This window comes from Podarcis melisellensis, assembly GCF_964234715.1.
Source record: "Podarcis melisellensis genome assembly, chromosome: 6".
In the NCBI taxonomy this organism is placed as follows: Eukaryota; Metazoa; Chordata; class Lepidosauria; order Squamata; family Lacertidae; genus Podarcis; species Podarcis melisellensis.
In genome coordinates, this window is record NC_138538.1 from 82,010,368 (window position 1) to 82,033,159 (window position 22,792).

Sequence of the window (22,792 nt, forward strand, 5' to 3'; positions counted from 1 at the left end):
GGAGAGGGGTGAGCCTAAAGGGGGGTTTATTCACCAGTAGGTGGAGCCTGTTGATCAGCTCTCCCCTGATGTCACCGAAAGGCAGATTGCAAAAATTAACACAGATAGTGAACCTGGATGCCTGGGTTTTTAAAGCAGTAAAGCAATGAGCACACGTAAGCCTCCTAAATTTAAAAGGCAAGCCAGGAACCAGGAAGCCTCCACACACACACACACCCCAACTCCAAACCTCGTGGCTGAGTTCTTCCCTGGCTTCTGCTAACCTGACGATGACTCCTAGCTGACTCCAAGCTGACTCGCGATGAGAAGGTGAAAAGTAAGGCGGAATGGCTGGCGCAGCGGTACCTTAAACAGCAAACCACGCCCCCTCCAAGCCGCCCGGTTGGGCGCTTACCTGTGTGGGCGTAGTGTGCCAGCCAGGAGAGTGGGGCAGGGGGCATAATGCCCCCTGTGTGACGCAGAAATTGCGTCCCGCCCACAACACCTCCCCTTTTGGAGGAGGAGAGGCTTTCTTTTTCTCCCTTGCTGTATGATGATCACAGTCCCTCTTCCTATGTCAATCTTAGCTTAAGTGAAGGGAATTTACAGTCCTTGTGTCTTTAGAATGCATTCCAGCCAAAGGAGGCAATGTCAGGCCCTGGGAAACTATGGGCTAAGTATAAGGAGTAGTGACATCTTTTATCAATGATGACAACAGGTTTGGGGAAAAACCAATGCAGGACTCTCTCGCTGCCCCCAAAGAATCTCTGGTGCATGTTTCAATTAAGTATGACAGACAAAATCCTCAAGCTGCGATTGACCTTTCTCTTCTCTAAGAAGCTCGAAAGCAAGTAAAAGTAGTGTAGGGCTTTGCTTTAGTGCTTGCAAGCCAATTGGTGGCTTGTTTTTTTGTTTATTTTCATGGTTGTGATTTTTTTTAAAAAAGAGGCATTAGCAAAGCTGCATGAACTAACTGCTGAAGCAATAAAATTCGTGTGTGAAAAGAACCCAAAATCTATGACAACAAAACAGGGATTCTGCAGCCCATAAAGAACATGCAAATTGACATGCTCTCTCCTATTTTAAATCATTTATTCTGAATTGTTATGAATGTGATTTTCAGTGTGCTTCCCTGGTCCTCAACTTGAGGAGGGACAGAAAGCTTTTTAAAAAAAGTCAAAAAATCTTTGCTTACTGTATTTAGCTATTTTTCTAGTTACAGATAGGTAGCCGTGTTGGTCTGCCATAGTCAAAACAAAACAAAATTCCTTCCAGTAGCACCTTAAAGACCAACTAAGTTAGTTCTTGGTATGAGCTTTCATGTGCATGCACACAAAAGCTCATACCAGGAACTAACTTAGTTGGTCTTTAAGGTGCTACTGGAAGGAATTTTGTTTTGTTTTAGCTATTTTTCTGTTCTACAAGATAACATATGATGTTCCTTAAAGCATTTGTTTGCAACCTGCTTAGAAAGTTGGTCTGCTGCTTAAACAAACAACAAAAACACACACACACACACAAAAAAACCACAAGATTTTTCAGGAAGTTAAAAAGGGATTCTACCAACCTTCACCCATCAGCCTGAGCCAGGATGGTTGTGCTGGCTGGGGCTTTTGGGGTTGGGTGCCATAGACATTCTAAGAGAAATAGTTCATGGTAAGCTCTGACACCTCATTTTCTGGAAAAATAGCTCTGTGTGCACAGATATGCACAAATGATTAATTTCTTGCAGCCTTTGTTGTAATTTGAAACAGGTTGGTGCAGGCAGGATTGGATTAATTCCTGGAAGATGAAGTCTGTCAATGGCTATTAGTAAAAATGGCCAGTGCTTTTTTTCTTGGGGGGTACGCGCATCCCTAAACATTTTGTGAATCTAAGTTTGGCCTCGTTGAGGGGCAGTATTTCAATATGAGTAGGAAAATGAGGGGACCCCTAAACATTTTTTTAAGAAAAAAAAGCACTGACGATGACTGCTGATGTTATTATTATAAGTGTTAATAATTGCAATACAGTGGTACCTCGGGTTCAGGTTACAGATGCTTCAGGTTACAGACTCCGCCAACCCAGAAATAGTACCTCGGGTTAAGAACTTTGCTTCAGGATGAGAACAGAAATCGCATGGCAGGAGCACAGCAGCAGCGGGAGGCCCCATTAGCTAAAGTGGTACCTCAGGTTAAGAACAGTTTCAGGTTAAGAAAGGACCTCCAGAATGAATTAAGTTCTTAACCCGAGGTACCACTGTATTAATATTGTTGTAATTTGGGGATAGGTTGCACGATGAACAAGTCCCTTCAAATTCCTGTATCAAACAAGGCTTAATGTCTAATGGAAGATTCCATTGTTGAATTAGCCAAGCAAGGGCCATAGTTATGACCTAAATATGGTCCTTATTCTGGCAAAGGGAACTGGTCTGTGCTCAGAGATTGGGGCGCCATGCAACAATAGGTTTGTGCATGTCACACCTTACTACGTATAGCACCCAAGGCAGCTTACAGCTGCAGTGGAGGCTGGTGTTAGTTTCTGTTTGCCACTGTGCAGTGCTTTGGAGTCACAAGACTCTGTTTACATTCCACACATTCCATACTGTTGGAAGTCTCACAGGAGACGGATGTGACGTTACTGGTTTCCTGTTCCTTTGTTTGTTCAGTTGCTCTCTGCTTTCACAGAGAGAGGATGTGTTTTCTGTTTGTGTAGTAAGAAATAAAGCATAGCGATATAGCCATAAATCTCATCACTTCCGTGTGCTGCTTTGATTCTCTGCTGAATGGGAATGGGCCGGGAGCCTCTTTAAGGGCTCAGGTCATTAATCATCATCAGAGGGCAATTCCGGAAGATGAGCTTTATCAGCTCGGTCGAACGGAGATTCCGACAGCTGGTTTATTAGGGCACATGAAGCTCTACTCACCAACCTCAGTTTGTTCTCAACCACCCCTACCAGCCTGCCTTCTTACTTACAATTCCAAGGCATGGCATGCTCTGTCTGCTTCCTTCTCCTCCTTACCGTTGCTGTTACAGAACTCATCAAGCGAGAGGATGGGGTCGACATTGGAATTAGTTGGCCCAACTGTCATTGGTGTTGTCTCTGCCTGTCGCCACCACCACCACCACCTTCAACCCTACCAGATCCAGTGGGCACCTGCCACCACAAAATGGTGATAATAATAAACTAATGAACCATTTTTGAAAGGAAAAGCCAATGATTTTCAAGAAGTCTATAACAATAAGGTAAAACAAATAAAAAATGCCAACAGCAGCCACATTAAAACATATTAAGATAAATAGGAAATGGGGAGGGGGGTCAACACAACAAACACAAAACCTGTTTGAATTATTTTTAATATTACTACTACTACTACTACTACTACTATGAATAATAATGATAATAATAATTTGCCCATCAACTGAAGAATATCAGAGACAGGGCTAAGCGGGATCTGTTAATGAGTGCTGAATTTTGCAGCTTAAAGAATAAAGTCTGCAACATTGTGACATACACATAAGCCTAAACATAAGAATTGCTTTGCTGGATTTAACCAGCGTTATGTTTGCAAGAGCACCTAGCTTCTGAAAACTCCCAGGAAGGGCATTATTGTGATAGCTAATATCTGGGCTTTGGTTCCATCATAATGAGATCTACAATGGACCCTAACATGGAGATTCCATTTAGCTATCATGAGCTTCGGACACTAATAGACCTCCATAAATTTGTCTAATCCTTATTAAAATGCCATTTAACCTAATGGCTATAATCACGTTTGGTAGCAATTGAATTCCATACTGTTCATTGCAGTTTGGGAGTGCACATGATGCTTCAACTTTTATCCTTTTCTGTAGACGCTAAAATCCAGTTGGACATCAAAACACAATTGCTTCTCTGTGAATTCTGCTGGTTTGCTGGTCATCCCAGGCCAGCAGTAGAAACAGGAGGTTTATTAAACTCCTGGCTATCCAGCATAGAGTGTCTGCTGTGGTCAACTTTGTGAGATACAAGTTGCGGACACATGGTATGCTTTCTACCACTATGATCTCAAGTAAGTTTGTGAGTTTTTGAAGTATTGAAGAAGCGGGTGGGGGAAAGTAATGAATGTACACAATGAAAGCTCAAGTGGTTTGCTATTCACAAAAGTCAATATGGGGCACCTCTTTTCCTTTATATCAGGGATGAAGAAGGAGACTGTCACCCTCCAAATGACTTTCATCATCCCTGATCATTAGCCATGCCCACTGAGGCTCATGGGAGGTGGAGTCCAGCAATATTTGAAGGGCCACAAGTTTCTCATTCCTAGCTTATATTGAAAAGAAAAGACTGTTCACTATTAGGGAAGAAAAAGTTTGACTACTTATGCTTTGCCATTTAAAATGGTAACAGACCTGCTCTTACAGTTCTGGTCTCCCGCTGTCCAAGGTACTGGCGCTGTGGTCTAAACCACTGAGCCTCTTGGGCTTGCCGATCAGAAGGTTGGCAGTTCAAATCCCTGTGATGGGGTGACCTCCCGTTGCTCTGTCCCAGCTCCTGCCAACCTAGCAGTTCGAAAGCATGCCAGTGCAAGTAGATAAATGGGTACTGCTGCAGCAGGAAGGTAAACAGCATTGCTACGTGCTCTGGTTTCCATCACGGTGTCCCGTTGCACCAGAAGGAGTTTAGTCATGCTGGCCACATGACCTGGAAAGCTGTCTGTGGACAAATGCCAGCTCCCTTGACCTGAAAGCGAGATGAGCACCACATCCCATAGTTGCCTTGGACTGGACCTAACTGTCCAGGGGTCCTGTATCTTTTTTACTTTTACATGTAAGATGCCAGCTGTTTTGATCAACAAATGGTTGATTGGTTGATTTACCTCTTTGAGAGATATTTGTAGCACATTTACTGTTGTGTATGTCATTATTACTCCTCAAAACAAAAATCATAGTTCTTGAATTCCCAGCTTTTTCTGCTTGAAACCACAAAACAGAGTGTCTGAAAACTCACATGTAAGTTGCGCTCAGGTGAATAGGATAATAGCCTTATTGTCAAACTACATGTCTTAATGTGTAGCGTTCAGCCTGCCTCCATGTACATATCTCTATCTCTATCTCTATCTCTATCTCTATCTCTATCTCTATCTCTATCTCTCTCTATCTCTATCTCTATCTCTATCTCTATCTCTATCTATCTCTATCTCTATCTCTATCTCTATCTCTATCTCTATCTCTATCTCTATCTCTATCTCTATCTCTATCTCTATATGAATAGAAATGGGAAGATTCCTTTCTGGACCACTGCATGGTAGGGAAGGGAAGTTGATCTTCTCTCTCATCCCAACTGGCTACCTTTGTGAGAATTATTTCTGACACATCTTAGGTCCACAGGGGGGTGTTTTTCATCATGATAACTAACTAGGGAGGAGAGATACCCCACAACCGACTGTGGTCCAGATAAAAATAACCCTCAAACACCTGTAATTAAAGAAAGACCAGCAATGTAATTGCATGGTACACATTAAATGCCGTGAGTCGTTTGACACACACAGTAATATTATGGCAAAGACGAACTTCTCCTGGGGTCTAGAATATGGAAGCAATTGAATGATGGCAGCAGCTGGAGGGCGAATCCTGACATTCTCACATAGTTCTGAAGAAATGAGAACAATTGTCAGAGAGAATCAGCAAGGCAAGATCCAATTTGAGGTTTCAGAAAGTGAGTGCTGTGCACTGACAAGGAATATTAATGTGGATGTGAAAGAAGTGTTTACAGTCAACTTAATTTAATTGTGAGTGAAGCACCAGTGAGGCAGGTGGTAATGGAAGAGTTCATTTCTGAAATTCCATCAGTTCAGTCTGGCATATTCTTTGCACCATCGCACATTAACTCTTTGGGTCTCGTGCCTAGGTCTCTACCATTCTTAACCTTCAAATACCTCATTCAGCTCCATAGGCTTGCTCCTACATGATGACAATTCCAAAATGAACACCTTGAGAAAGTGTGGAACTGTTATGGGGTTCCATGCTGGGTAATTCCCAATGGGACACATCCCATTGGGTAATCTGTTTGATACTGAAGTTGAAATGATATAGAGAGAGCATGAACAGCATGCTCATCATTTCAACTTCTATAGCAAAGAGAATATACTCAGTATGTCAACTGCTGAACTGCTATATTCCCTAAAAATGAATTAGGATGCATTTTTGTACAGACACACAACAGTTTTTGTTCTGCCGTGTACCGCAGAAACATACTGATTCAAGTCTAAGTCCTACTTAGATCAGTGAAACTTCCTCACAGGAAAGTAGGTGTAAGATTGCAGCCTCGGAATACCTGTGCAGTACTACTTCTTTAGCTCTAGTTTGGAATGTGTCAAGGCAATCCCAGATCACTCCAGGCTGGTTCCACCTGGAATCATCTATGGCTACCAAAGAGGGAGGAGAGACTTTTGACTGCACCATCTCCTACATCCCCCATGTTGGGTGGAGTGGGCAGATGATGCCACCTACTACATGTTTAATTAGGGTTTGAAATATTCATTTTATATTGGGGACTGTGCAAGTCCCCCTATTCAGTTCAAGCCTCTCGTCAAGATCAGACTGGGTCAAGAGCAGTTCAGGTCTGACTGGGGCCTAACTGGGATCACCAAATTGGGTCCCACAATGAATCAGAAGTGGTCTGCACAGCCCTACTTCACATGCTCAATCTTTGCCACCAATGCATGGGTTATAGAAATGAATATTTTCTCTTATATGAGACCCAGTCTCTTCTGCTCCTTCAGCTTCATCTAACTGATGCTTACAGATTCAGTAGCAGTTGAGTTAGACTACTATAAAGTGAATGAAGAAGAAGAAATAAAACTGGTATAAGATGAATTCAGTGGGGCAAATGTCGTTCTCACTCTACCAACACAAATTTCCACACATGGCTAATTTTCTTCTCTGTTTCTTGTTTGAGCTTTTCTATACAATTCCCCACCCCACTGCTGAAGGCAAAACAACAATGTTTTTCTTAGGTCCAACTTTAAAATATAAAATGAAAGTGACAGGTGTAAGATTACTACGAGTCTGGGAGAATTAGCCTGAACAGATTTGTTTGTAAGAAGATGGATGATAAGTACCTTGAAATCCCATTATCACTCCAATAGTCATAACCTGCAGAAACAGCATTTATTGATGCAGCCTTCCTTAGAGGCTTTGAAATATTTGCATGGCTAGCAGTTGTGAATGAAAATGTATTATGATTTCACCAACCCATGCTCACACCTGTTTAGTAGCCAGTTTGGGGCTTTGTTTTCCATCCTCCCGATTTTATCAGTGCTCTTATTTTTATCACCATCTCATCTAAATGCACAGTTGACTGTGCAGTAAAGTCCCATGTGGATCAAATGAGACTTAACTATAGTTATTTATTTCCTTTCTTCCCTGCCTTCCTCAAGATCGTGGACCCAAGGGAAGTTTTAAATTCAGTACAGTGGTACCTCTGGTTAAGAACTTAATTCATTTTGAAGGTCCATTCTTAACCTGAAACTGTTCTCAACATGAGGTACCACTTTAGCTAATGAGGCCTCCCACTGCCGCCATTGCACAATTTCTGTTCTCATCCTGAAGCAAAGTTCTTAACCCGAGGTACTATTTCTGGGTTAGCAGAGTCTGTAACCTGAAGCGTCTGTAACCCGAGGTACCACTGTAATGTAATTCATCAGTTTATATAGTAAACAAAAACAATCACTGACGAAACCATCATAAAAAGACATTGCAGCAACACAAATTAAAGCCATCCTTCACCCTGCTCCAAACACTTTCTGGGGGAGAAAAGGAAGCATCCATGTCACTCCAGGTGGTTTTTAAAGAGTGAATCACATTGACCTGAGAAAGTGAGTTCAACTGTTGAGTCACCACAGATAAGATCATACTCTTGGAAGCAACCAACTTAACTTCAAAAAGGGATGCTTCAAGGAATACGCTTCTCCTAAAAGATCCAGGGAGACTAGGATATTCATATGACACAGAACTTTTTCCTGGAGAGCATAGCTAGATAGTTTTCTCCCCACATCTCCTCACTGGCCCTTATGCTGCAGGAGGTAATTGCCAGTGGTCTTGTTATTGCCAATAGAAGGGGAATGTTAAGGAACATACCTTGTACATGGACTGAGGAAAATGGTTAGAGGAAACCACATTTGGCTTGTTGGCTAGTTTCATTTAAACATAAATAAAAGGTGCTTGCTTTACCCAAACCTCCAATTTAATGAGACTTGATTTCCTTGTGAAGGAGGCTCCCACACACCCCTGTCACCTTGAAAGCAAGGTACGCACAACAAAAACCCCACCCATGACTATTTTGTATTTTCTCTGTGTGTGTTTTGATAATTTCCAAGTGAAATTTCTTTCCCCATTAATTGATGAAGAATGGGGAAAGCATGGATTAAATTTTCAGCACAGTACTGTAGAAAATGCCTCATGGGGCATTAGAACTCCTGCCAGATCAGCTAATAAACAAGAGGATTTTGCAGTACAAAAACCTCCTACTTTGTGCTTGTTGTTGTTTTGGAAGCCCAGCAAAGCATTCTGGTCTTTGAGGCAACTAGGGATGGGCAATTCTGTCAATTTCAGTTTCTCTATTTTCCAATCTAAAGTTCAATTCTTCACATTTTCTTTTTTAAAAAAAGCTCTTCAAAATTCATCATCAAATTTATCCTGGTCTACACATTTTTACATGCAACTTTTCCTAATCTACACAAATATAATGCATTTTTATTTATGGTGTTTTCAAGAAGTTATACATTACTGTACCCACTTCATCCTTGTATATGCATTTTTGTGTACATTCTTTGACTGAATGGACTACATTGCAAAATTCAGAGAAGTGCAAATTTTGAAGGGTGTCTGTAATTCAGTTCAGTTTCATGTATTGTTCCGGGAAGCAGGCCCACCCTTAAATATGAACTGAAAGATATCCTCCTCCTCTGTCACCAGCCCGGGCAACAATAAAACCATTCTATGAGCTCCATGTAGGATTCCCTGTGCCCAAGGAATGTTTGTGATGCTTTCAGAAATCGTTTCATTTTCCTCAGCTGCTTTGCCTGAGGTGGAACCCAGAGATTTGTCTTTAGTTTCACCAAATACAGATCCACCAGTTGCCAAGGCTGCTGTTCTACACTGAAGCTCTTCTTAAAAAATATATTGAACAGGAAATCTACAAGCCATTACAAAGGCCATTTTACTGCTGAGAGGTATATGGACCTCCCCTGCCAACCTAGCAGTTCAAAAGCACACCAGTGCAAGTAGATAAATAGGTACTGCTGTGGCAGGAAGGTAAACGGCATTTCCATGTGCTCTGGTTTCTGTCATGGTGTTCCATTGTGCCAGAAGCCATTTGGTCATGCTGCCACATGACCTGGAAAGCTGTCTGTGGACAAACGCCAGATCCTTCGGCCTGAAAGTGAAATAATAATAATAATAATAATAATAATAATAATAATAATAATTTATTACTTGTACTCCGCCCATCTGGCTGAGTTTCCCCAGCCACTCTGGGCAGCTTCCAACAAAGATTAAAAATATATTAAAATTTCACACATTAAAAACTTCCCTGAACAGGGCTGCCTTCAGATGTCTTCTAAATGAGCACCGCAACCCCATAGTTGCCTTTGACTGGACTTAAGCGTCCAGGGGTCCTTTACCTTTTTTACATGGACCTAGAAGGAGCATGTCTGTGAGGGCTCAAGAAGCTGTGTGGCAGTGAAATAGTGGGTGGAAGATTTTTTTAAACAAAGCTTCCCATTGAGATTTTGACATGTCTCGGAGAATCACGAACCACTTTGCTCTTGATGTATTCATAACTGTGAACTAACTCTGCAGTTTAATTAGCTGTGGAAAAGTACCAAATCTTCTCTGAAGCTAAGGAAGATGCAGAACATCCTCCAGGCTCAACTTCACCAACTTTGGTGACGTGGAACGCACTCATTGGAAGCATTGCAGGGGCCAAAAAGCAGATCCGTTGATTATCAGCACAGGGATTCCGTTTTTAAGAAAATCTTGTGAAATCATCCTGAAATTGCAGGGGCTGCAGGAATCACAGAAAAGAGATGCTGTGCAAGATGAATGGATTTATGATGTCTTCCTTTGTGCGTCTTACTGCTCCGATTCACCTGCATTTCTCCATCGCTGTTCAAATCACAGCTTATGCTTGGTCTTAGCCAATGGTAATTTAACAGCCCCATTAAATTGCTTTGTTCATGTATTTAAGGAAAAGAAAGAAAGTGGTCAATTAATGAGCTGGGACTAAACAGTTTTGCAGCACATCCCCTCTAGATTTGTATTAATGCAGATCCAAATTGGGGGCAGGGATGAGGGGAATATCATCAGTTTCTATTAATACCCATTGTCCTAGCCGCTGTTCTCCAGTGCCATGAAACTTCACCTGTGCAGGCTTTAAAAAGCGGGCGGTTAGGGGAAATGACCAAATGTGAGTGTAAAGCACCTGCTTTGCATACAAAAGCTCCAAGTGCAATCCAAAGTATCTCCAATTAGAAGGATTCAGGTACCAAGGTAAGAAAAAGGAAGAGGTCAGAGACCCTGAAGAGTCACTGCACCAACCCTGATGTATTTGTAGTACCTGGTGAAAGATATACACCTCCCAGACTAATCTGTAGATCTGAATTTAACCAATCCACCATGCAGTGACCAATTTGCATTCTTTTACATATCTTTATTTCCACCTACATCCTACAACATAGTAAAGGAAATGACGTTGTAAATATGACACCATTTGTTGCTGTTTAGTCATTTAGTCGTGTCCGAATCGTCGTGACCCCATGGACCAGAGCACGCCAGGCACTCCTGTCTTCCACTGCCTCCGGCAGTTTGGTCAAACTCATGTTGGTAGCTTTGAGAACACTGTCCAACCATCTCGTTCTCTGTCGTCCCCTTCTGCTTGTGCCCTCAATCTTTCCCAGCATCAGGGTCTTTTCCAGAGAGTCTTCTCTTCTCATGAGGTGGCCAAAGTACTGGAGACTCAGCTTCAGGATCTGTCCTTCCAGTGAGCACTCAGGGCTGATTTCCTTCAGAATGGATAGGTTAGATCTTCTTGCAGTCCATGGGATTCTCAATGTCTCCTCCTGCACCATAATTCAAAAACATCAATTCTTTGGTGATCAGCCTTCTTTATGGTCCAGCTCTCACTTCCATACATCACTACTGAGAAAACCATAGCTTTAACTCTACAGACTTTTGCCAGTAAGATGATGTCTCTGCTTTTTAAGATGCTGTCTAGGTTTGTCATCGCTTTTCTCCCAAGAAGCAGGCGTCTTAATTTCCTGACTGCTATCATCATCTGCAGTGATCATGGAGCCCAAAGATGTAAAATCTCTCACTGCCTCCATTTCTTCCCCTTCTATTTGCCAGGAGGTGATGGGCCCAGTGGCCATGATCTTTGGTTTTTTCGATGTTGAACTTCAGACCATATTTTGTTTTTGTCCATGGAATTTTCTTGGCAGGGATACTGGAGTGGCATGCTGGTTCCTGCTCCAGGTGGATCACGTTTAGTCAAAACTCTCCACTATGACCTGCATGACTTGGGTGGCCCTGCACGGCATAGCTCATAGCTTCTCTGAATTATTCAAACCTCTTCACCATGACAAGGCAGTGATCCATGAAGGAGAAATATGACACCATAGTAACATTCAAATTACACACAAATTACACCCCCAAATGCAGCAAACCCCCTGGCCTCCAGGATGACTGCCACATCCTGGAGAGGCGTTGTCGCTGTCCTGAAACAGCACCCAAATGGGTGGTAAGCATCATTACACAACAGATGAAACATGCTTGAATGCTTTTTCAAAAGTTTCTTCTTTCTTTATGCTTCCACTGCCCCCTTATTTTTATTCAATGTTTCCCAGCTGCAAGTGAGGCTAATAGTGCTCCCCAAGATGGCGGTATTGCCCATTTTGGGAAATACTGGTCCATCCCTGCATAGTACCTAATTTTTTGAATGTTGGTGTCCCTATGCACTCTTATGGTCACTTTGAATAAGACCTGCTATTCTTCCCTAGGGTAACCGGCTTCCCCTGACAGCCTTTGCCTTTCTTCTTTCCATCACAGAACGAAGGAATAGCTATGCAAGCTGCTATTTGTAATGCTAAAGAGAAATGGATGAGAATGTGCCTGAAAACCATTGTTCTTCTTGCTTAGGCTGTATCAAATTTGGAATGCAGAAATAAATTACCGAATCTCAGAGTAAGCAATGGTACCTAGCACATTTCCAGGCAGTGCAGTACTATTTCAGTTTCAAAGTTCAGCAAATGCATTTTCCAGCAGAGACAGGTAAACCAGTCAGGTTCCTATTCATAGCAGTTTCCTGCGTGTTCACTCACAAATCTGTTCCATTCCTGCATCAGTGTGATAATTATTTATTGTTCAAGTCTACACACAAATCACATATAAATATGGGTTTTAAACTAATTTTCTCCTGAAACGAACTTTTATAAACAGCTTTCTTTAGCATTTGGCTACCTTTTTCTTGCTAGCCAAGATCTCTGATGGAATATTAGGAAGTGTAGAACCAGGAAGATCTAAGAAAGCCTCAAAGTATGTGGAGGCACAGATCAGAATTCAAAAGAATGAATTCCACGAGCATCCTTAATTCACAAGAAGATTTATATATGAAGATTTGCAGTTTTATAGCCTTATTCAAAGGGTTCCAGATGTGTAACAGCTGAATTGACTCCTTCATCACCAGTGAACTTTCCGTCTTTAGTCAAATAAATTAAAACAATGTAGGAAGAACAGAAATGTTAACTGTGGAAAATGAAAGTTGCCCCATCTCCTCTCCCTCATATTCTGTAGTCCTATTAATTTTCTTTATGCAACCCAGGTGAGTCAAGAGAATCCATTAGCTGTGGGCACAAAGTACTCTAGCACAAACAAACAAATCACATAACGCGCACATAAAAGTGAAAGACTGCCTTTGTGTCCCATTCACTTATATCACATGCAACACAAATCACAACCAAACACCATTTGAGCTATTTTCCTACTGAAAGGAAACATTCTACAGAAAACCAGGCTTCAACTATGATAGGCTTAGTAGTGCCCCACTCCCTCCAGCCATACTGCCATATGTCTTTATGCCAACATATCTCCTTTTACTTACAGCAGCTTTACCTCAGTGTTGCAGCATTTGGATTCTCTACATCAATTACAAGCAGAGGAAACAGGGAGGCAGCAATCTAGGGAATTGGTTCAGCCTGGACACTGAGATCCAGCTCCAAGGGCTTTCTGGCGGTTCCCTCATTGCAACAAGTGAAGTTACAGGGAACCAAGCAAAAGGGCCTTCTCGCCTTGTGGAACACCCTCCCATCAGATGTCAAAGAAATAAACAATTACCTGACTTTTAGAAGATATCTGAAGGCAGCCCTGTATAGGGAAGTTTTTAATGTTTGATGCTTTGTTGTGCTTAGTTTTCTTCGACATTTAACAGCTGAGAAAGTTACATGGGCCAGCCTCACAACTAAGCTTTGAAAAGACCAATGCCCATCTATTGGAATGAAATTCTTCTATAAACTGCCTGTCTCTTAATCCTCCGCTTTTGTTTGATATCCCTGTTTGTTCGTTAGACTTCTTAAAACAATTTCCCCTCAATTCTTGCAAGGTGGGGAGCTCCTTTTCCTATTTAAAAGACTAGCAGAGAATGTGAAGTACAGAATCTGTTGCAAGAGACCTTAAAAAATAAATAAATCTGGATGCATCCAGGCAGATTTCCTTTTCTCTGTCGGGATGGTATCCAAAGAAAATGATTAAAAATAAATGGCCATCAAGATCCAACCCAGGTAATTCTTCTTTTCAGTGAGAGCAAAACCTCAGACGTAAAGATAGATACAAATCTCTGAAGGGTTGTCATAGTAATCGACGCACCAAAAGTAATATTTCTACACCTGGAACTTTTTTCTTCCTTTTTTTACAAGAGAAGAAGAAAAATGATTTGAGTTTCTAATCACAGCAGGAGACTTGGATGGAATGGGAGGTTGACTGTCTTCTTCCACAACCACCTGCTTTTGAGGCAAGAAGAGAAAATCTTGCACAATGAGGATGATTTCAGAAAGCATTTCAGTGTGTTTCTTGGGTGCTGGCTTTACCTGTGATGTTAAAAGAGATAGAATTTTTTTTATTTCCTGGCAGGGCACCTTACTTTTCTTTTCTGCCACCCAAAGTGAATGGAGCGAAAGAGGGCTGGAGAGACTGGGACGCAATTTTTCAATCACTCATGAGTTTATCTGGTGACTTTGAGCCAGCCAGTCTCCCTTGTTCTAGCCTACCTCACAGGGCTACTGAGAGGATAAAATAAGGTAAGTCCCATGGACTTCTTTGGTGAAATTGTTAGGAAGTGAATATGATTAACATTTTTAATCTGTTTGCCCTCAATGAATGTCTGTGCAATGGAAAGCTCAGAGGTTTGTGTGAGGTGTCACCTGATGACTAAGAGTGGGAGGGAAAAAAGTGTATATCTCTGGTTCAAACTAGAAATGTACAGTGGTACCTCAGGTTACATACACTTCAGGTTACATACGCTTCAGGTTACAGACTCTGCTAACCCAGAAATAGTGCTTCAGGTTAAGAACTTTGCTTCAGGATGAGAACAGAAATCGTGTTCCGGCAGCACAGCGGCAGCTGGAGGCCCCATTAGCTAAAGTAGTGCTTCAGGTTAAGAACAGTTTCAGGTTAAGAACGGACCTCGGGAACGAATTAAGTACTTAACCCGAGGTACCACTGTACAAACTTGCCCCAATCCATTCTAACTATCGTTTGTATCCAGTACTTTTGGTTCTGCTGCAATTGTATTATTTTGCACAAGCTTTTGTTCCATTTCAACATTCACCGATGTGGAAATATACCTATTTTTTATGTAACATAGCGCCCAATGCACACATATTTCTCAGTTGTCAACAAATATTTACAGATCAGTTACCTTGCTTGTGTGTTTCCTTTTCCAGTTCATAAATTTGCAGTTCGCAGGCCTTGTTAGTCTTTGTTACCAAAAACAACAGAGTCCTGTGGTGCCCTACAGGCAAAGTGAATGAAGGAGTTAATGGACCATCACAAAGCCATCCATGGTTGTAATCCTAAAAATGTCTACTTAGCTGTCAGTCCCATTGAATTAAAGAGTGCCAAGGTAAGTCTTGTTAGGATTGCTACCTATCTGGGTGACTTGATTTCATTCCTTCATTCATTTTCTTTGTAGGCTGCTTTTCTACAAAGATATCCTGCTCAAAGCAACTTACAACAAAGAAACAGGGATGTATTAAAACATCATCGTCATCATCATCATTTATTATACCCCACCCATCTGGCTGGGTTTCCCAACAGAATATTCATAGAATCAATCATTAAAAACTTCCCCAAAGAGGGCTGCCTTCAGATGTCTCCTAAAAGTCGGATAGTTGTTTATTTCCTTGACATCTGATGGGAGAGCATTCCACAGGGGGGTGCCACCACTGAGAAGGCCCTCTGCCTGGTTCCCTGTAACCTCAACTTCTCACAGGGAGGGAACCGCCAGAAGGCCCTCACCGCTGGACCTCAGTGTCTGGGCTAAACGATGGGGGTTTATGACCAGGGTTGCTGTGCCTAAGAGAAACCTGGTGGACAAGCAGCGGCAAGATCCAGCCCATCTGCTTCATCCAACCAAGTCTCTGTTACACATGTCAGATCAAGTCCTCCATCCACGATCAAGTCATGGATGGCAGTGATCTTATGAATAATTGACGTGGCAATGCACAGCAGCACCTTGAGGTCATGTGGGTCTCCCTTGTTGATTCCAGTATCTTTCTGGTCAAAACCAGACCCAGAGGCAGGGATAGTCTTCAAACGACTAAACCTGCCTTTTAGGTTATGACATGGTCTGGTCTTAGCGTAACTCCTCGTCCAGCCCATGATCACTGAGATCGGGTGTCCCAGTTCATTCCCCTCCCCCCACTGTGGAACCTGCCCCAGACATTCTGTTGGCTGGGCCACACTGCCAGGCAGCCCTTACCCTCTTCCCTTGAGAACAAAGTACAAACAATACAATAGGCAATAAAACAGATGGGGGGGGAATACAATTATACCAAAACTGTCAGGAGTACAGGTTCTCAGCTTGATAACACAGTAAGTGTAGGTCAGGCACATAAAACTCCCAAGAGACTGCGATCTACTCCCAGTATTAAAAAATTGGCAGTGATCTACCCATTGTTATTGCCCAGAACTGTTGAGCTTTTGTTAGCCTTTTTTTTTTTTTTTGAAAGGAGGTGCAAAACAATTTCTAAGCTCCTTTTGGGGATCACCACAGAACACCCCATAATCAACCTGCTAGATCCCCACGATCGACCACTAAATTGTGATCTTCCTGTTGTACATGCCTGGTGTAGGTAATTAAAAAGAAGCATTATTGTCAAAAACAACGGGTAGCTCCAGATGGCTTAAACAAAGCATCCAGCATCATTACTCAGATGACCCTTCTAAAAAGTCATTCTGGGATCTACAGAAGATATTCAACTTACGACTCTTACGTCTTTGGTTTTTCTTCCTGTCTAGCAACCCCCTCACCATTTGCCGGCTTTTGGGACTTATTGACTTAACTCCAACCTGATTTGGTTCCGACAGACCTGTTCATGCCTAATTGATCTTCCAGAGAGCTTTGGCTGCATTCCAGCCCACTCTCTGTCGTTCCCTCGGCAACCGGCATTCCAAAGCCTGTGGCAGTTGCACTGGGCACTGGGCACTGTTCAGCCGGCTGCAGATCTAACTCTCTCTGTTCTGCAGCTGGCTGCGGAGTTTCACTAGGAGCTGGCTCATTCCTGACAAAAACTAAACCAATCCCAGCAAACATCCAACCCACCAGGAACAGAGCAAGAAAACAAAAATGCCACCAACTGCGAAAGAACATTTCAAAACACATGGGCAGTTGGAGCAGGGAAGCAACAGCAGAACACCCCCCATCACTTCCCCAGGAGTTCACTCCAGTGAGTCCAGCCCCATGCCATGGGCCCTGCAGTCCTCTCTGCAGCAGATGGTTCCTTGGCTTCCCGGGGTAAGTAAGCACCTGGAAGTGTGAGGGCCTGGGCCCCACCCACTAGGCCGGCTGGTGAAGGCCTTGAAAGGGAGCAGGCCCTGCAGTCCTCCCCACTGCCGATAGCATTGCAAATCAACTGGAAATGGAACATCCCAAAAAATTACCGTACTTTCCCATGTATAAGACTAGGGGGTTTTTTACTCAAAAATAATGTTAATAAACGGGGTTCATCTTATACACAGGACAGGCAGTGCGTTGTGGGGGAGGATGATTGGTTGCAGCTCTGAGCCGCAGCTTGTCAGGGGTGATTTGATGGGTGATTGGTTGCTGCGGCAACGGCTGCCATGGATTGGGTGCCGCAGCGGCAGTTGGGTGTTCAAATTCCGGCTGCTGTTGGCAAGTAGACAGACGGCAGTTGGCTTCTGCAACATGAGCGATTCTGAGCGTATGTCATCCGGGTTAGTGATTTTCTGCATTCCAGCCCCCCCCAAAAAAGCTCAACAACTATATTTTCTTAAATTTGAGTCCCCCAAAATAGGGGGGGGGGCATCTTATACACGAAGGCGTGTTATACACGGAAAAATGTGGTACATTCCAATACTATAAATATAGTAAGATTACAGTGGCACCTTGAGTTAAGAACTTAATTAGTTCTGGAGGTCCGTTCTTAACCTGAAACTGTTCTTAACCTGAGGTATCACTTTAGCTAATGGGGCCTCCTGCTGCCGCAGCACCGCCGCCGCCCAGTTTCTGTACTCCTCCTGAAGCAAAGTTCTTAACCTGAGGTACTATTTCTGGGTTAGTGGAGTCTGTAACCTGAAGCATCTGTAACCTGAAGCGTCTGTAACCCGAGGTACCACTGTACTTAAAAAGCATGCAGCACTCAACAACAACAAAAAAGCATGCAAAAATAACAAGGGAATTTCTCTTTAGTCCTAGAAACACCCCTCCCTTGATGTTCCCTATTGCCCTCTCCTTCAGCAGTTTCTTATAAGGCTTCCAAAGCAAAAGGTGGGTGAGGGGAGCTAAAAACACCCCCTCAAGATGTTGCTCCATGAGGTTTTCAGTGCAAGCTTGCCGTCCTCTCACATTCTCTTTACTCAAGCATCAGGGAGGGACCACTTAGCACTCAAAATTTTGCTCGGTGTCCTGGATTATATGGATTCCTATGGGCAAATCACACTTTTTACAGACACTTTCCTTTGCTCACTGTACTGCCACTGAACCACTTATAAATCCTTCTTTTAATTGCGCATTTTATTCCGGAAATGCATATTCTATGCATGAAATGGCCCTGTGTGTTCATCTGCAGAAGTATAACATTCATGTTAATTTATGTTGAAATGTTTGTAGTACAGGGGTGGAATTCAGCATTGTGCTATTTTAAAACAAGTGGGTGGAGAGCACAAGCTATGATCATGTTGCTACTGGATTTGAAAGAACAAATCCCAGCTTCCCCCCCCCCCACCCCCTGGTTCCATGGCACATTTTTAAAATTATGCAATAGAACAATTTTGTGATAATCTTTGAAAAAAACATATATTTCTTTCCTGACCATTCATTTTCAGATAAGACGTTTGCATGAGAATTATGTTACACATTTGATATACATATCTTCTCCAGAGACGAGTTTAATCCAGAGCTGCCAGAACTGAACGAATGTAGGTTAGTCACAAATATCTGAAATAATTTGAATGAAAAATTGATGGCTGTCTGGTAAAGAGTTATAGAAATGACAGAGAAAGAAATGTAGGTTAGCCTAGACTGCTAAACAATCTACTTTTTCTCCTCCACAATGATCCCCCCCCCAAAAAAACACACACATTAAAAATGCTTACATTGGGAAAGAAATTAAAAATTTCCTGATCCCCAGAAGTAAAGCCTTTCATAGGAACAACTTCCTGAGAAAACTGGCAACGAACATGGTGCCAGCAAAGATTCATAGATGACTTATAAGTATGTAAAAGAGTTTGCATGCATGCTTTTCCATGCGTCTCCTCCCCCATCGTTCTGCCCGGACTCTGAGGTCCAGCTCCGAGGGCCTTCTGGCAGTTCCCTCACTGCGAGAGGCCAAGTTACAGGGAACCAGGTAGAGGGCCTTCTCGGTAGTGGCGCCCGCCCTGTGGAACGCCCTCCCATCAGATGTCAAAGCGATAAACATCTACCTGACATTCAGAAGACATCTGAAAGCAGCCCTGTTCAGGGAAGTTTTTAATATGTGACATTTTAGTGTATCTTTCATCTTTGTTGGAAGCCGTGGTATTATTATTATACCACCAAAGATATGAGGAAAGCCACCTTTAAAAACAAACAGCAGCTTCTCTCTTCGGCAATAAGCTTTCCATGCTGTTTTTTTTTTTTTTTTTTTTTTTTTTTTTACAAAAGTCTTGCATGAAATGGCACACAAGGTTCTGATGGCACATGCAGTCTCTTCTACTGTAACATAATCACACTTAACCTAAGGTTACCAGATGTCCCTGTTTCCCGGGGACAGACCCCGGATTTACAAATCAGTCCCCTGACAAAATCCATCTATTTAGTAGGAACTCAAAAAGTGTCCCCGGACTCATTGAAAAAAATCTGGTAACCTTCACCCCCACCCAATGAAGCTGCATTCTAGGCCAAATTAGGTCCTGGAACGCCTTTGCCCATGGCTGGTGAGGAGCAATGGTGGACAAGAGTTTTTGCACATGTCATGATCTTCGTGGATCCCATGGGAGTGTGAGGGAGTAGAAGCTTCCCACACTGGAGTTCAGGAGCATTTTGCCCCATGAGCTTCCCACCCACCCTTAAGTTAGCCTTCACTGAGCTATTTGGGTCACTGGTGGACTAGGGCTGGAAACCATTTCTCCCCTCCCAACCAGGTTTGCACTAGGTTGGGGTTTCCTTGCTTTTCCCCCAGTGAAAATTATGCATTTCTTTCGTTGGGTGAAAGATTGTTGTCTTTCTACAGTTGCTGGGTACATATTCCCTCATTCCCTTTCATTGCTGCTGCCACCATGTGACCATGGGGCATTGGTGTTTTGAAGAAAACTGTAGATTCATTTCAGCGTTTGTGAAGAGCAGCTTCCATTCTTCTGTCTCTTGATTATGGACCTGTATGTAGATCACTTGGGGTATGTTGGAAATTAAAGCATTAAAATCTATACTGTGTGGGGATAAGGCCGTTCAGAAACTGGCTGCTCTCCTCTCTCAATTTTACCCTAAGACACACTAATAAATTGTTTACTTCTCCTTCTTCCCTGATCCTTGTCTGATACTTTCCTTCCTCCTTGCTAGTTTCTCCTCCTTCCCCACCAGTTACTCTTACCCCACTTCCCTTTGCTCTGTTTTCTTTCCCCCGTCACCCCTTCCCCCTCCCACATCCTTTCCCCCCCCAATAATATTTTATTAAGTTTTAGAAATAACAACAAACAGAAAAAGGAAAAACACATACAAAAAATATAAAGTTACAAAATACAAAAATACAAACATTTTACTTATATATAAAAAATAGAAAAAAAGAAAAAGAAAAAGAAAAACACACTAAAAAGAAAACACAAAAATCCCTTTTTCTTTAAATTCTCCTCTTTGATTCACTTATTTTCCTGACTTCCTCACATCTCCCTTTTTTGTATCCCTTTTAAAAATTATTTCAGCAAATTCATATCCATTTAATTTATCTATTATCAATCCAATCTTATTTTTAACCTTGTTGCTAGAACTCCTTCAGCGCATTTCAATGACATCAACATTCAAAATTTTTACAATATGTAAATGTAAATAAATTTTAAATTAACTACAATCTTCTTCCACCAACACTTCTCCCTGGTCTCGGTTTCTGCCAGTCATTTCCGCCATTTCCATGTAGTCCATTACTTGCATCTGCCATTCTTCCAGAGTGGGTAGGTCTTGTGTCTTCCTTTTTTTATATATATATAAATTTTTATTGGGTTTTCACATTTTATAAAGACAAACAACACATATGACTTCCCCCCACCCCCCACATACATCCCACTTCCCCTATTTAATTCAGCAAGTTCTTATTCCTCTCTCTAAGCTTATTCTCATTATTTTCCAACTTAATTCTCCCTATTAGGCCCAATATTATTATCCTATTCTCTTATATGCGATAGATCCTTTTTCTAAGATCAATCGAGATTTTAATACTATAAATTTCCCCTTTTTTATATTAAAATATGAATCAAATTTACAATAACCAAAAGTCCTAAAAATTTTAAGAATCTGTTTTCCCCTCCCTCCCTGCCCGGGTATCTGTCCCTTCCCAAATAACTCTCCTCCCATAAAACTCCTAGCCAGGATTCCTCACGTCCACCGCTCTCAAATCCATTTCAGTCTCTCTCTGGCTTTTCTGCCAATAGTCCTCTTTGCTGGTCTTCAGGTCTCGAAAAATATCTGTCACGATTGCTTCGTCTTCTCCCAGTTCAAACCTTATTGAAGAAACTTGTTGCCAGGGTTCTACCAAAAGTCCCTCAAATTCCAAATGGTCAAGGCCAGAAAAGAGGAGGAAGTCCCAGTTGTGTTTCTTTACTCCTTTAAATTTCAAAATTCCATGGTTTCCGGGGACTTCCTCCTTAACTTTTCTCCTCAGTCTCGTCTGTTCATGTTTTGTAATCCAAAGGGTTTCTTTGTTTCCTGGCAGCATAGATTTCTGTTCAAAAATTTTTGTCCACACTTTCCCTCCTCCGACTTCCTTTTCCACCAACTCCAAGGATATCCTTTCTGGTTCAGCTGCGGAGACTTTCAAAAACAAGTCTTTAGTTCCGTCAACAGGGTTGCTTGTTTTAGAACTCAAGGACGTAAGTTGTTTGTCCATTTCCGTGGCTTGCTCTTGCAAAATTCCCACGAGAAAAAAAGCTCTCTCTATTTCTGCTAGTAATTTTCCTTCTGCAGCCATTGTAATGTCACTGGTTTCCCCTAGGGGGGTTGCCATTGTTCAGAGTTCTACGCCAGCAGTCCTTTACCCTGTTGCTTATTTACTTTGTTTCAAATCACATCTGCTTATATGTAACACCTTTAAACCAAAGAGATATATAGTAATACAATTTTGTCCTTTATTCAACTGTCTGACAGCTCAATTGACAGCTGTCAAACTCCAATTCCTGCAGGCTAAGTTGATGCAGGACGCTCCCAGGTCCAAGGGGGGGGGGTCACAAAAGTTTCCAAAATTCACCTCTTCCCTCCAGCACAACTTAAAAAGATAAAAGCTTGTTCTCAAAAATTAATGGAATCTCTTATCGGTCTCAATAGACACGGGATCTTTTTTTTCCGATCTTAGGTTTTTGCTCCTTGCTTCCAATTGCCTGTATGAAGGGGGGGGTGCGGACTTCCCTTTAGCACATCCCCCCCGTTCGCCCAATTAAAAATAAAATTTTTTAAAGTCCAAATTTCCTTCTACTCACGGGGTGTTTGTTTCCAATCCAATTTTCAGGTAGAAAGTTGACGTTCTCCGGTGAATGGCTTGCGGCTTCAGTCCACTGAGGTAGCGGTCTACTCTCAGCACCACGCCACCCCCCGTACCTTCTCCGCAGCCTTTAAAAAGGCTCTTTGACTGTCGAGGGGGGCGCTTAAGGTGCCCGCTGAGTCACCAAGTCCACAGGTATCAGCACCTGTGGTTTCTGAGGGTCCCCGCGTCGCCGGCGCGGCAAGACCTGTCCTCAGTGGAGCCGATTCCCTCCGGAGCTCGGAGAGAATCCGCCATTACACCGATCACGTCAACCCGGAAGTCTCGGTCTTGTGTCTTCCAATGCTTTGCAATAAGTATTCTTGCTGCTGCTGTAGCATACATAAAGAAAGTTCTATCCT

The 22,792-nt window shown here is 42.4% G+C and overlaps 2 long non-coding RNA genes across 3 annotated transcripts in view; one reads left to right on the forward strand and one right to left on the reverse strand.

Annotated features, from left to right (window-relative positions):
- Positions 1 to 17,207, reverse strand: part of LOC309371904 — a 64,572-nt gene extending 47,365 nt beyond the window's left edge. For both annotated transcript variants that reach the window (XR_014169336.1, XR_014169337.1), the window contains exons 1-2: positions 17,018 to 17,207; positions 14,909 to 15,001 (exon numbers count right to left, since the gene is read on the reverse strand). This is a non-coding gene — a long non-coding RNA (uncharacterized lncRNA). The remainder of the gene's footprint in view (positions 1 to 14,908; positions 15,002 to 17,017) is intronic.
- LOC309371894 overlaps positions 16,698 to 22,792 on the forward strand; it is a 30,623-nt gene continuing 24,528 nt past the window's right edge. Inside the window, exons 1-2 of the long non-coding RNA XR_014169322.1 lie at positions 16,698 to 17,005; positions 18,556 to 18,652. This is a non-coding gene — a long non-coding RNA (uncharacterized lncRNA). The remainder of the gene's footprint in view (positions 17,006 to 18,555; positions 18,653 to 22,792) is intronic.